The sequence below is a fragment of the Triticum urartu genome, chromosome 7A, assembly GCF_056163025.1.
Source record: "Triticum urartu cultivar PI428250 chromosome 7A, HENAU_Tu73, whole genome shotgun sequence".
Lineage (NCBI taxonomy): Eukaryota > Viridiplantae > Streptophyta > Magnoliopsida > Poales > Poaceae > Triticum > Triticum urartu.
Window position 1 is genome coordinate 55799981 of NC_141879.1, and position 9812 is coordinate 55809792.

The window sequence follows — 9812 nt, forward strand, 5'->3', positions numbered from 1 at the left end:
AAGAGACATGTTTTATGGTCATGCCCCGCTGGTCAATGGTTTATTCTTATTTAATCTTGAACATGATGTTACACACATTCATAGTCTGAATGCCAAAAGATGTAAGGTTGATAATGATAGTCCCACATACTTGTGGCACTGCCGCCTTGGTCACATTGGTGTCAAACGCATGAAGAAACTCCATGTAGATGGACTTTTGGAGTCTCTTGATTATGAATCATTTGACACGTGCGAACCATGCCTCATGGGTAAAATGACCAAGACTCCGTTCTTCGGAACAATGGAGCGAGCAACCAACTTATTGGAAATCATACATACTGATGTGTGCGGTCCAATGAGCGTTGAGGCTCGCGGTGGCTATTGTTATGTCCTCACCCTCACTGATGACTTAAGTAGATATGGGTATGTCTACTTTATGAACCACAAGTCTGAGACCTTTGAAAAGTTCAAGGAATTTCAGAGTGAGGTTGTGAATCAATGTGACAGGAAGATGAAGTTCTTACGATCAGATTGTGGGGGAGAATATTCAAGTCACAAATCTGACACGCACTTAAGGAAATGTGGAATAGTTTCACAACTCACGCCGCCTGGAACACCACAGCGTAATGGTGTGTCCGAACGTCGTAATCGCAACCTATTGGATATGGTATGATCTATGATGTCTCTTGCCGATCTACCGCTATCATTTTGGGGTTATGCTATAGAGACTGTCGCATTCACTTTAAATAGGGCCCCGTCGAAATCCGTTGAGACGACACCGTATGAATTGTGGTTTGGCAAGAAACCTAAGCTGTCATTTCTGAAAGTTTGGGGATGCGATGCTTATGTCATGAAACTTCAACCTGAAAAGCTCGAACCCAAATCGGAAAAATTCGTCTTCATAGGATACCCTAAAGAAACTATTGGGTATACCTTCTATCTTAGATCCGAGGGCAAGACCTTTGTTGCCAAGAATGGATCCTTTCTAGAGAAAGAGTTTCTCTCGATAGAAGTAAGTGGGAGGAAAGTAGAACTTGATGAAGTATTGCCTCTTGAACCGGAGAGTGGCGCAGCTCAAGAAATTGTTCCTGAGGTGTCTGCACCGACTAGGGAGGAAGTTAATGATGATGATCATGAAACTTCAGATCAAGTTGCTACTGAACTTTGAAGGTCCACAAGGACGCGTTCCGCACCAGAGTGGTACGGCAACCTTGTCCTGGAAATCATGTTGTTAGACAATGGTGAACCTTCGAACTATGAAGAAGTGATGGCGGGCCCAGATTCCGACAAATGGCTGGAAGCCATGAAATCCGAGATAGAATCCATGTATGAAAACGAAGTATGGACTTTGACTGACTTTCCCGATGATCGAAGAGCCATAGAAAATAAATGGATCTTTAAGAAGAAGACAGACGCAGATGGTAATGTGACCATCTATAAGGCTCGGCTTGTCGCTAAGGGTTATCGACAAGTTCAAGGGGTTGACTACGATGAGACTTTCTCACCTGTAGCGAAGCTGAAGTCCGTCCGAATCATGTTAGCAATTGCCGCATTCTATGATTATGAGATATGGCAAATGGACATAAAAACGACATTCCTTAATGGTTTCCTTAAGGAAGAATTGTATATGATGCAGCTGGAAGGTTTTGTCGATCCTAAGAATGCTGACAAGGTGTGCAAGCTCCAACGCTCAATCTATGGGCTGGTGCAAGCATCTCGGAGTTAGAACATTCGTTTTGATGAGATGATCAAAGCGTTTGGGTTTACGCAGACTTATGGAGAAGCCTGCGTTTACAAGAAAGTGAGTGGGAGCTCTGTAGCATTTCTCATATTGTATGTGGATGACATACTATTGATGGGAAATGATATAGAATTCTTGGAAAGCATAAAGGCCTACTTGAACAAGTGTTTTTCAATGAAGGACCTTGGAGAACCTGCTTATATATTAGGCATCAAGATCTATAGAGATAGATCAAGACGCCTCATTGGTCTTTCACAAAGTACATACCTTGACACGATATTGAAGAAGTTCAATATGGATCAGTCCAAGAAGGGGTTCTTGCCTGTATTGCAAGGTATGAGATTGAGCACAGCTCAATGCCCGACCATGACAGAAGATAGAGAAAAGATGAGTGTCGTCCCCTATGCCTCGGCCATAGGGTCTATCATGTATGCCATGCTGTGTACCAGACCTGATGTAAACCTTGCCGTAAGTATGGTAGGAAGGTACCAAAGTAATCCCGGCATGGAACACTGTACAGCGGTCAAGAATATCCTGAAGTACCTGAAAAGGACTAAGGATATGTTTCTCGTCTATGGAGGTGACGAAGAGCTCGTCGTAAAGGGTTACGTCGATGCTAGCTTCGACACAGATCTGGATGACTCTAAGTCACAAACCGGATACGTGTATATTTTGAATGGTGTGGCAGTCAGCTGGTGCAGTTGCAAGCAAAGCATCGTTGCGGGATCTACATGTGAAGCGGAGTACATGGCAGCCTCGGAGGCAGCACAAGAAGCAATCTGGGTGAAGGAGTTCATTACCGACCTAGGAGTTATTCCCAATGCGTCGGGCCCGATGACTCTCTTCTGTGACAACACTGGAGCTATTGTCCTTGCCAAGGAGCCCAGGTTTCACAGGAAGACCAGGCATATCAAGCGTCGCTTCAACTCCATTCGTGAAAATGTTCAAAATGGAGACATAGATATTTGTAAAGTGCATACGGACCTGAATGTCGCAGATCCATTGACTAAGCCTCTTCCTCGAGCAAAACATGATCAACACCAGAACTCTATGGGTGTTCGATTCATCACAATGTAACTAGATTATTGACTCTAGTGCGAGTGGGAGACTGTTGGAAATATGCCCCAAAGGCAATAGTAAAATGGTTATTATTATATTTCCTTGTTCATGATAATTGTCTATTGTTCATGCTATAATTGTGTTATCCGGAAATCGTAATACATATGTGAATATATAGACCTCAACATGTCCCTACTAAGCCTCTAGTTGACTAGTCATTGATCAGCAGATAGTCATGGTTTGGGTGTGCCAAACGTCACAACGTAACTGGGTGACTATAAAGGTGCACTACGGGTATCTCCGAAAGTGTCTGTTGGGTTGGCACGAATCGAGACTGGATTTGTCACTCCGCATGACGGAGAGGTATCTCTGGGCCCACTCGGTAAAACATCATCGTAATGAGCTCAATGTGACTAAGGGTTGGTCACGGGATGATGTGTTACAGAACGAGTAAAGTGACTTGCTGGTAATGAGATTGAACGAGGTATTGGAATACCGACGATCGAATCTCGGGCAAGTAACGTACCGATTGACAAAGGGAATTGAATACGGGATTGATTGAATCCTCGACATCGTGGTTCATCCGATGAGATCATCGCGGAATATGTGGGAGCCAACATGGGTATCCAGATCCCGCTGTTGGCTATTGGCCGGAGAGTTGTCTCGGTCATGTCTGCATGGTTCCCGAACCCGTAGGGTCTACACACTTAAGGTTCGGTGACGCTAGGGCTGTAGAGATATTAGTATGCGGTAACCTGAAAGTTGTTCAGAGTCCCGGATGAGATCCTGGACGTCACGAGGATTTCCGGAATGGTCCGAAGGTAAAGGTTTGTATATAGGAAGTCCAGTTTCGGCCACCGGGAAAGTTTCGGGGTCATCGGTATTGTACCGGGACCACCAGAAGGATCCCGGGGGTCCACCGGGTGGGGCCACCTATCCTGGAGGGCCCCATGGGCCGAAGTGGGAAGGGAACCAGCCCCTGGTGGGCTGGTGCGCCCCCCATGGGCCTCCTCCTGCGCCTAGGGTTAGAAACCCTAGGGGTGGGTGAAGGAAATATGCCCTAGAGGCAATAATAAAGTTATTATTTATTTCCTTATATCATGATAAATGTTTATTATTCATGCTAGAATTGTATTAACCGGAAACATAATACATGTGTGAATACATAGACAAACATAGTGTCACTAGTATGCCTCTACTTGACTAGCTCGTTGATCAAAGATGGTTATGTTTCCTAACCATAGACATGAGTTGTCATTTGATTAACGGGATCACATCATCAGGATAATGATGTGATTGACTTGACCCATTCCGTCAGCTTAGCACTTGATCGTATAGTTTGTTGCTATTGCTTTCTTCATGACCTATACATGTTCCTGTGACTATGAGATTATGCAACTACCGTTTACCGGAGGAACACTTTGTGTGCTACCAAACGTCACAACGTAACTGGGTGATTATAAAGGTGCTCTACAGGTGTCTCTGAAGGTACTTGTTGCGTTGGCGTATTTCGAGATTAGGATTTGTCACTCCGATTGTCGGAGAGGTATCTCTGGGCCCTCTCGGTAATGCACATCACATAAGCCTTGCAAGCATTGCAACTAATAAGTTAGTTGCGGGATGATGTATTACAGAACGAGTAAAGAGACTTGCCGGTAACGAGATTGAACTAGGTATTGAGATACCGACGATCAAATCTCGGGCAAGTAACATACCGATGACAAAGGGAACAACATATGTTGTTATGCAGTCTGACCGATAAAAGATCTTCATAGAATATGTAGGAGCCAATATGAGCATCCAGGTTCCGCTATTGGTTATTGATCGGAGACGTGTCTCGATCATGTCTACATTTTTCTCGAACCCGTAAGGTCCGCACGCTTAACATTACGATGACAATTTCATTATGAGTTTATATATTTTGATGTACCGAAGGTTGTTCGGAGTCCCGGATGTGATCACAGACATAACGAGGAGTCTCGAAATAGTCGAGACATAAAAATTGATATATTGGACGACTATATTCGGACACAAGAATGGTTCCGGGAGTTATCGGATATAAAACGGAGTACCGGGGGTTACCGGAACCCCCCGGGGGTTAATGGGCCTCATGGGCCCAAAGTGGAGCAGAGAAGGGGCGGCCAGGGCAGGCTGTGCGCCCCCTCTCCCTCTAGTCCAAATTGGACAAGGAGGGAGGGGCGGCGCCCCCCTTTCCTTTCTCTCCTCTCTCCCTTCCTCCCCCCTCTCCTAGTTGGACAAGGAAAGGAGAGAGTCCTACTCCCGGTAGGAGTAGGACTCCTCCCTGGCGCGCCTCCTCCTGGCCGGCCTTCCCCCCCCTTGCTCCTTTATATACGGGGGCAGGGGGGCACCTCTAGACACAACAATTGATCCTTGAGATCTATTAGCCGTGTGTGGTGCCCTCCTTCACCATAATCCTCGATAATATTGTAGCGGTGCTTAGGCGAAGCCCTGCGACGGTAGAACATCAAGATCGTCACCACGCCGTCGTGCTGACGGAACTCTTCCCCGACATTCTGCTGGATCGGAGTCCGGGGATCGTCATCGAGCTGAACGTGTGCTAGAACTCGGAGGTACCATAGTTTCGGTGCTTGATCGGTCGGGCCGTGAAGACGTACGACTACATCAACCGCGTTGTGCTAACGCTTCCGCTTCCGGTCTACGAGGGTACGTAGACAACACTCTCCCCTCTCGTTGCTATGCATCACCATGATCTTGCGTGTGCGTAGGAATTTTTTTGAAATTACTACGTTCCCCAACAGTGGCATCCGAGCCTAGATTTTATGTGTTGATGTTGTGCACGAGTAGAACACAAGTGAGTTGTGGGCGATATAAGTCATACTGCTTACCAGCATGTCATACTTTGGTTCGGCGGAATTGTTGGATGAAGCAGCCTGGACTGACATTACGCGTACGCTTACACGAGACTGGTTCTACTGACTTGCTTTGCACACAGGTGGCTGCCGGGTGTCAATTTCTCCAACTTTAGTTGAACCAAGTGTGGCTATGCCCGGTCCTTGCGAAGGTTAAAACAGCACCAACTTGACAAACTATCATTGTGGTTTTGATGCGTAGGTAAGTACGGTTCTTGCTAAGCCCGTAGCAGCCACGTAAAACTTGCAACAACAAAGTAGAGGACGTCTAACTTGTTTTTGCAGGGCATGTTGTGATGTGATATGGTCAAGACATGATGCTAAATTTTATTATATGAGATGATCATGTTTTGTAACCGAGTTATCGGCAACTGGCAGGAGCCATATGGTTGTCGCTTTATTGTATGCAATGCAATTGCGCTGTAATGCTTTAATTTATCACTAAGCAGTAGCGTTAGTCGTGGAAGCATAAGATTGGCGAGACGACAACGATGCTATGATGGTGATCAAGGTGTCGCGCCGGTGACGATGGTGATCATGACGGTGCTTCGAAGATGGAGATCACAAGCACAAGATGATGATGGCCATATCATATCACTTATATTGATTGCATGTGATGTTTATCTTTTATGCATCTTATCTTGCTTTGATTGACGGTAGCATTATAAGATGATCCCTCACTAAATTATCAAAGTATAAGTGTTCTCCCTGAGTATGCACCATTGCGAAAGTTTCTTCGTGATGAGACACCACGTGATGATCGGGTGTGATAGGCTCTACGTTCAAATACAACGGGTGCAAAACAGTTGCACACGCGGAATACTCAGGTTTAACTTGACGAGCCTAGCATATAACAGATATGGCCTCGGAACACGGAGACCGAAAGGTCGAGCGTGAATCATATAGTAGATATGATCAACATATTGATGTTCACCATTGATACTACTCCATCTCACGTGATGATCGGACATGGTTTAGTTGATTTGGATCACGTGATCACTTAGAGGATTAGAGGGATATCTTTCTAAGTGGGAGTTCTTAAGTAATATGATTAATTGAACTTGAATTTATCATGAACTTAGTACCTGATAGTATTTTCTTGTCTATGTTTGATTGTAGATAGATGGCTCGTGTTGTTGTTCCGTTGAATTTTAATGCGTTCCTTGAGAAAGCAAAGTTGAAAGATGATGGTAGCAATTACACGGACTAGGTCCGTAACTTGAGGATTATGCTCATTGCTGCACAGAAGAATTACGTCCTGGAAGCACCGCTAAGTGCCAAGCCTGCTGCAGGAGCAACACCAGATGTTATGAACGTCTGGCAGAGCAAAGCTGATGACTACTCGATAGTTCAGTGTGCCATGCTTTACGACTTAGAACCGGGTCTTCAACGACGTTTTGAACGTCATGGAGCATATGATATGTTCCAGGAGTTGAAGTTAATATTTCAAGCAAATGCCCGGATTGAGAGATATGAAGTCTCCAATAAGTTCTATAGCTGCAAGATGGAGGAGAATAGTTCTGTCAGTGAACATATACTCAAAATGTCTGGGTATCATAATCACTTGACTCAACTGGGGGTTAATCTTCCTGTTGATAGTGTCATTGACAGAGTTCTTCAATCACTGCCACCAAGCTACAAAGGCTTCGTGATGAACTATAATATGCAAGGGATGAATAAGACTATTCCTGAGCTCTTCGCAATGCTAAAAGCCGTGGAGGTAGAAATTAAGAAGGAGCATCAAGTGTTGATGGTCAATAAGACCACCAGTTTCAAGAAAATGGCAAAGGGAAGAAGAAAGGGAACTTCAAGAAGAACATCAAACAAGTTGCTGCTCAGGAGAAGAAACCCAAGTCTGGACCTAAGCCTGAGACTGAGTGCTTCTACTGCAAGCAGACTGGTCACTGGAAGCGGAACTGCCCCAAGTATTTGGCGGATAAGAAAGATGGCAAAGTGAACAAAGGTATATGTGATATACATGTTATTGATGTGTACCTTAGTAATGCTCGTAGTAGCACCTGGGTATTTGATACTAGTTCTGTTGCTAACATTTGCAACTCGAAACAGGGGCTACGAATTAAGCGAAGATTGGCTAAGGACGAGGTGACGATGCGCGTGGGAAATGGTTCCAAAGTCGATGTGATCGCTGTCGGCACGCTACCTCTACATCTACCTTCGGGATTAGTATTAGACCTAAATAATTGTTATTTGGTGCCAGCGTTGAGCATGAACATTATATCTGGATCTTGTTTGATGTGAGATGGTTATTCATTTAAATCAGAGAATAATGGTTGTTCTATTTATATGAGTAATATCTTTTATGGTCATGCACCCTTGAAGAGTGGTCTATTTTTGATGAATCTCGATAGTAGTGATACACATATTCATAATGTTGAAATCAAAAGATGCAGAGTTGATAATGATAGTGCAACTTATTTGTGGCACTGCCATTTAGGTCATATCGGTGTAAAGCGCATGAAGAAACTCCATACTAATGGACTTTTGGAACCACTTGATTATGAATCACTTGGTACTTGCGAACCGTGCCTCATGGGTAAGATGACTAAAACGTCGTTCTACGGTACTATGGAGAGAGCAACGGATTTGTTGGAAATCATACATACAGATGTATGTGGTCCAATGAATGTTGAGGCTCGTGGCGGATATCGTTATTTTCTCACCTTCACAGATGATTTAAAGAGGTATGGGTATATCTACTTAATGAAACATAAGTCTGAAACATTTGAAAAGTTTAAAGAATTTCAGAGTGAAGTTGAAAATCATCGTAACAAGAAAATAAAGTTTCTACAATCTGATCGTAGAGGAGAATATTTGAGTTACGAGTTTGGTCTACATTTGAAACAATGCGGAATAGTTTCGCAACTCACGCCACCCGGAACACCACAACGTAATGGTGTGTTTGAACGTCATAATCGTACTTTATTAGATATGGTGCGATCTATGATGTCTCTTACTGATTTACCGTTATCATTTTGGGGTTATGCTTTAGAGATGGCTGCATTCACGTTAAATAGGACACCATCGAAATCCGTTGAGACGACGCCTTATGAACCGTGGTTTGGCAAGAAACCAAAGTTGTCGTTTCTGAATGTTTGGGGCTGCGATGCTTATGTGAAAAAGCTTCAACCTGATAAGCTCAAACCCAAATCGGAGAAATGTGTCTTCATAGGATACCCAAAGGAGACTGTTGGGTACACCTTCTATCACAGATCCGAAGGCAAGACTTTTGTTGCTAAATTTGGATTTTTTCTAGATAAGGAGTTTCTCTCGAAATAAGTGAGTGGGAGAAAAGTAGAAATTGATGAGGTAACTGTACCTGCTCCCTTATTGGAAAGTAGTACATCACAGAAACCGGTTTCTGTGACCCCTACACCAATTAGTGAGGAAGCTAATGATAATCTTCATGAAACTTCAGATCAAGTTACTACCGAACCTCGTAGATCAACCAGAGTAAGATCCGCACCAGAGTGGTACGGTAATCCTGTTCTGGAAGTCATGCTACTAGATCATGATGAACCTACGAACTATGAAGAAGCGATGGTGAGCCCAGTTTCCGCAAAATGGCTAGAAGCCATGAAATCTGAGATGGGATCCATGTATGAGAACAAAGTGTGGACTTTGGTTGACTTGCCCGTTGATCGGCAAGAAATTGAGAATAAATGGATCTTCAAGAAGAAGACTGACACTGACGGTAATGTTACTGTCTATAAAGCTCGACTTGTTGCAAAAGGTTTTCGACAAGTTCAAGGGTTTGACTACGATGAGACCTTCTTACCCGTAGCGATTCTTAAGTCTGTCCGAATCATGTTAGCAATTGCCGCATTTTATGATTATGAAATTTGGCAAATGGATGTCAAAACTGCATTCCTGAATGGATTTCTGGAAGAAGAGTTGTATATGATGCAACCAGAAGGTTTTGTCGATCCAAAGGGAGCTAACAAAGTGTGCAAGCTCCAACGATCCATTTATGGACTGGTGCAAGCCTCTCGGAGTTGGAATAAATGCTTTGATAGTGTGATCAAAGCATTTGGTTTTGTACAGAGTTTTGGAGAAGCCTGTATTTACAAGAAAGTGAGTGGGAGCTCTGTAGCATTTCTGATATTATATGTGGATGGCATACT